The sequence below is a fragment of the Dreissena polymorpha genome, chromosome 1 (genome assembly GCF_020536995.1).
Source record: "Dreissena polymorpha isolate Duluth1 chromosome 1, UMN_Dpol_1.0, whole genome shotgun sequence".
Taxonomy (NCBI): Eukaryota; Metazoa; Mollusca; class Bivalvia; order Myida; family Dreissenidae; genus Dreissena; species Dreissena polymorpha.
The window spans coordinates 155,976,110-155,982,664 of record NC_068355.1 but is presented as its reverse complement, the minus strand read 5'-3'; positions in this window follow the sequence as shown (position 1 = coordinate 155,982,664).

The window sequence follows — 6,555 nt, the reverse complement described above, 5'->3', positions numbered from 1 at the left end:
TTCTACATTTCATTGGATTCTGGTATGCATGTTCGCTTTTTTGTTTCAATACGCTGTTGAAACAATTTTGTCTTCATGTGAAATTTAGCATCGCGCCTATGAGAACATTGATAAACAACCAATTAATCCATGCACAATTAAATAGAGCTATCAAATACAAATACATGTAAATGGAGTGGATTCAACTTGATTTTATTAAAGTTACCTCTTACGACCATTTTTAATTCAGACGGTCGAAATCAATTTTTTGTAGGCAGGCCCCTAAACCTCTCTTTAGCCGAGTCAAGGGTTTTAAAAACTTCGACAGTTAAAAAGCACGCATATTTTTTGTTTTACATGAATCGCATTTTTAAATGTTAAAAGGCGCTACTTTGATTATTCGCATCGGTGGATTTCGTGTCTTACAATTGGCTTGTCAGTACGATACAGTCATGTTCATCGTGTATTTAATTAACGGCTCGGTATTTACACTGCCTGTGGTAGTTTTCGATATGAAAAAGTTACCATCAACAAAATAATGTGGTTGTTAACTTTCTATTGTCCATTCACCCTTCGTCGGCATTTGACGCATCATTTAAATATGGTATACAGTATCCCAACCGAAGCGTTGTCAAGGTTAAGCCTTTGTCTACACTCGTTTTTGTTTATTTCAACGATTGCATTAAATTTGTACAATTTTGTATTTGATTTACTTCTTCTGTATATGCTAACGCTTCATTATTTTTATTTTCAAGTTGAGCTAAGAACTTTTGGTAGACGAACATTTTTAGTCCTGGACACAATTCTAAAGCTAGCAATGTTATTGCAAATTTTAAAATGAATAAGAACAAAAACACATGTGCAATATCAACGTTCATTTTACATATGTGGAGTTTGTCCTCGACACATACATAATGCTTATGTATAGACACAATCTGTTTTTAACGTTCTTATTTTTTCACTTATGTAAATACTACAAATTGAGCAATTAATTCCACGTCAAAAATAATTTTGTCCTTTCCTCCACTTGATTAAATAACAGTTTGTACGATTCGCTAAATATGTAATAACCATTATTTGAACATTACAATATGAGACTCATTGCCATTTATTTCACTAAAGAATGTAGATTTTAATATCTAATGAAACGTTGGACGCAATTTGTGTGATGGCCTAAAGGGCGACGCGTAACATGTATCATAATCGGAGTGGGGACGATGAACTAAAGAAGAGTTTAAGTTACAGGTGTAATTTATCTTTCGTATCAGTCAACATATTGTAACAGTGAACTGTTCCCGTCTATCCATAACTGGAGTATTGGCTTATATAAAAAAATATTAAACTAGGATCGCTGCTGTTGTGATAACTTTAAAGACAAAACATTTCCTGATCAAAATTATGCGAATATGGGTCTTATGTCATATGTGGAAAGAGCAGTTCCAGCCCAGCCGGCGCATATGAGCAATCTGGTCAGGAGGTACTCTGTCCACTTATGAAACCACGATACCTTGCGTGACATTATAGCGAACATGGTTGTTCCAAACTAGACTGCGCAATTGCGCATGTTTGTCTTGAACTTCGCTGTCCGCATATGACACAAGGCCCATTGTCACACGACGCGGCTCTCCTGTATGTATTATCTGCATGACCCGTCCCTATGAATGACATAGTTCATAACAATGACGTTATATACCCACACTGTATGGATTATCTGCATGACCCATCCCTACAAATGACTTAATTGTTTACAAAGACGCTATAAGTCTACACTTTACTATGTTACAATGCCATCAATACAACAACAGCTTAAGTAATCGTAGTTGACTGAAGTTGGTTATTACATCATAATATACATGAAATGTTCGTATTTAAGTTTATCACTTGGCTCAAAAAACATTAATGTTGACCAACTTAGATTTTTCTAAAGACGTGTTCTTTGCCTTTGACAAGAAGCGGGCAACCTAAAAGCGAAGACAAACTGGCCAAGTACAATACCGGTTTGTGAATTATATGCAACATAATACTAATTATAACACGCATTGTATGTTACATGACCGTAGCCTTGTTAATAAATATCAAGTAAGGCATCCATCTGTCGTAAATAGTTACAGACCAGGAGATTATACACTACTGTTGGCTGCTGACAAAGAAACATGACGTCGCCGCTAGCTTAAACAGAAACCGTCTTGTCAACGCAACTTACAGTTCAGCCAACAACAAAAAATGTTTGTTTCTACGTACATCCTGATAAATTCGTTAACATTTGTTTACGCTGTATGCGTTGTTTGAACTCCGCCTACCCGCATATCCGCATGCAAATGCTCGGGATCCCTGTTGTTCTTCAATACAACGCTCTGTCCCTTAGTTACATCAGCCGCTGTCACCCGCTTTTCACCCACAGACATCCTAATTTCAACTTTAGACATTTTGCACAACTATCGCAAAGTCTTGCTTATTTCAAAATAATTAAATAAAAAATGCTATGTATTTTTGTGCTTACTTAAATAAATGTAATTATCCTGATTGCGTGTCTATTTTTTGCGCTTCATTAAAGGCACTTTCTCTGTGATTTAAATTAACCGTGCTTGATAATTCTCACTTTCAGATCAGCCGGAAACAAACAAATCACACTATTGGCTCAAGTGTTACGCGACTCTTTGATGGGGCATTATCTTTTCAATATAGCATCAGCTACTCACGTCCCCTTACGTTCAGGTTATTAAAGTAATCGGACCCATTATATTCACTAGGTTTAGACTGGCTATGTAGTTAGACTCATTTAATGGTATGACCTTTAACCAATGCATTGGCAATATTTCAATCTATTGACCACGGAACCAGCCTACGGGGTACAACTGTGGTTGACAGAAGTGTCATATTTTAGGCAGATGATGCGAATCCGGATAATGTTGACATTCGACTCAGTTTTGGCTTTCATTATCTGGCAAGGGAAACCACTTCTAATGGATAGCGATACTCTGTGCATGAGATGAACGACTGTGCGTGATAAATATAACAAATATTTTTAAAGATATACGGTGTTCATTTTGTTTACAATAATTTAAATCAAGAAGATCAAACAAAGCGAATGTTTTTTTTTCTGCTAAGTTCGTAGCTGCATCACACCCACCTCAATTAGTGGGTGTTGTGTCAGTTTTTGTTGTTTATTTCTTAAAATAAGATACTTTGGCCATACATCAACATATATAACACATAAATACTATGTAACATGAAATATAAACGCATATGATAACCTGCTAAAGGCGAACCATCCCATTTATTTCAAATAGTTATTCGCACGTTCTTCGAAGGTGCCTGTTATAGTTTTTTGTGCTACACAGCTGTTTGACTCAATTATTTACAGTAGAGTAAATAATTGTGATCATTATGAATAGATTGATCATGTTGATGGAATATCTCCTACTAAATCAAACAAAAATGTTTTCTATCAAGTCTTTTTTAATTTTTTAACACATTAAGAGTCGATTATTTACATGCCATATGTGCATGAGAATAAGTGAATAGATCTACTAAGAATATCTGCTGTATACTTAAAGGCACTTATCAACTTAATACTTGAACATGATTAAAGGCGAATTATTAAAAATAATTGAAAACATTGATTATATACTACCGGTGTTGCACACAAAGCAATCGGTTGGAAATGTTTATATATGCGATCAAAGTCTTTAAGTATAAATATAAAGGGGCACTCACAAACTGTGTTGATTTCGAGAACTGTGTTTGAAATTTTTCTATCGACTTGCCTTTTCCAAAATGCAGCGCGTCCCTTTACTTATTCAATAAGCCCATGCAAAATTAGATTTGTGTGTACGCTATTATACATAAAGGAAAGTCACTTTAATAAACTGTTAACGCAAATGTGACAACATTGTGAAGGTAGCACATTTCCTATCTTGCGCGGTTTTATTTTGTTTCCCAAAATCAGATAATTTCATTCATTCAATCGGACCTACAGGATGCGAATTTTCTTAAGATTTAACTGGAATACAAAGGGCGAGAAAGGTCAAACGCTGGGCTGGACAGCCGAAAAAATGCCTAGTTTTACATAATGTCTTACTACTCGTGCAAAGGGTATTCCTGTCTTTGTATTTACCAATAGCGAGAAAAATCATTGTTTCAATATATATTTTTTGTGGATTTCAATTAAAATATACGGCTGAATTTCTCTGTCAGCCATGTACATTGTACACGCTGTACAAATTTTATAATTATGCATTTGCTTTTCCGCATATAGTGTGCCCTTTAAGATGGATCCAGTTGGTATAACCTTAACTCTTGATCCCTTCGTAGAAAGGTCTTTTAAACATTTCATTTCAATAACATGTAAGTATAAATTTCATTAAGTTGACTACCAATAATGCAACTCACACAAGCGCTTCTTTTTGAGAGCACAAACGTTTGACTGAATCGGTCAATCATAAACATGTTAGTTCTAACAACATTCATTTAATCAAATATAAATGCAAGCATCCGAAAATAAGCAAATATTCAGAATTGAGATGGAAGCCTATGGCTTTTACTTAGTCTCTCTTTTGTTAAAAGTTACTGAGCTGAATATTAATACGCAGGGGTAGACTACAAGGTGCAAAAGGTAACTCTTAATAGAAAATATATTATCATTCTTTAAAAAAAATACTTTAATAGACTTGCTGAAATAAGTTCGGTAGACAGTTGAAGATCAAGTAACACTTGCTGCAGATTTTCAGGGTGCAGGATCACGTGACTTTGTTGGGTTTTCCCAATTAAACGTAAATGCACCGGTAAGTGCTGCTTTTTTTCCAAATAACTGTTTAAATCATTTTTTTCTTAAGAATTTCAATTAGTGCATAAAGGACAGATTTTTATACTGCTTATGGCAATGTGAAAAACATCAGAATTATTTTATTTAATAAGCATGTGTTCTTGTTCAAAATTCCATGTATACTGCACGACCATGCGTCACGCAACGTGAAATTGTTGTCGCCGAATTCAGACGTATTAAAATATTTATTCTTATACCTTAAGATATTGGTACAAACTGCAAGAAAACTGTCTTTTATGCACTAAAGATTTTTCCAAATGTATTTCAATTACTTGAGATATTTTTACAAAAGTAAAGTACTAAACGGTGTGTTTGCACTCTGTCCAGCCCAAACGCACTTTTGTCCGCAAAAAAACAACAACAAAACATGGCTTTAGTATTTACGAAATTAAAATTTAGTCTGACTCATTTGTGATATACTCAACATGTTGTTGTTTTCAAGACCTCTGTATTGCTATACAGATGCTGGTTACAGATAGGCGTGTGCCAGCAGCCCGTAGATAACTCGGCGGAAGTGGAAAAAGTTGCGCCTTGCGAGCTTTATTTATTAGGCTTGTTTCTGCAGTTTTAATTCAATTTCGTACTAATCAGATGCAATCTGCGAGCATGTCGGATTCTAGGGGAAAAACTTCACGTGCTAGGCCATACATAAGTGTGATCGTATGAGTTCATATATCAAATAATTCTAGAGTGAATTTTACTCAACAATTAACTGAAATGCGTAGTTATCATTTTAAATCGTATTTGAAAAATATCTTTCAGAACACTGAATCATTACATTTTTTTCAAATTGACCAGACTCGACGAGTTTTCAAATTTTACCAAATACAAGTACTTTATTGCAAATACCCGCGTGGTAATTTTACAATATAAATTCTGCCACTGTCTTTTTCATTCAAAGTGCTATCTTTATTATATTTACTAACTAAAATTGTGTTACACTTATATTAGTTATTTTGCAACATGAACCAATAAGTGCACACAATTATGATGTCACCATCGCCATCATTATAATCCTCTGCATCATATGCAGTATAGCTATATACCAGACAGAGACAAGTAACGATGAATGGGGAATGACACTTTACTGAGGCACTTGTAGCTTGTAATATGTTATACTGCTCATGGAATTTATTGCCTCGTTGCGGTTCAACTTATAGTACCCGTCTTACCGTCGGGGTTTGGTGGGTATGGGAGATTTTTTATCTACAATTTGTATCTATATTAATGATGAAGGAATGAAATCATGATGTTCCCCATAAACATTACACCATAACCATGTGTATCTTATGAAGTGGATGATTTGATAAACGGTACAGATTATTCCAGTAAACGTTAACACGAAAAGGATTTTGAATGCGCTACAAATATTTCAACTTCCTAGGTCATGTATCAACAATTATGAATTTAAAAACGTAAGTAGTATCTATATTATAAATGTCCCCAGCATGCCGTGGAGGGTATGGGTGTACCATACAAAGGCCTCATGCACAGTTTCATTCTTCAATTTTCATGTAGGGGGTTTGTTCACATAATGTAACCATTTTTGCCACGAATTCAAAAAATTAAGAAGAAAATCAGTTAGGAAATAACACGAATAGGGTAGACGCATACGGAAAACTATTGAAACTATTGAATAATTAGGATTTTCTGTTGCGTTTGTGAAATGTTGTTTCATTACGTGAATTGGGTATCGAATGGTTTCAAAATTTCAACGTGGCCCCGAGTCGTTTCGGCGATAGATTTTCGAT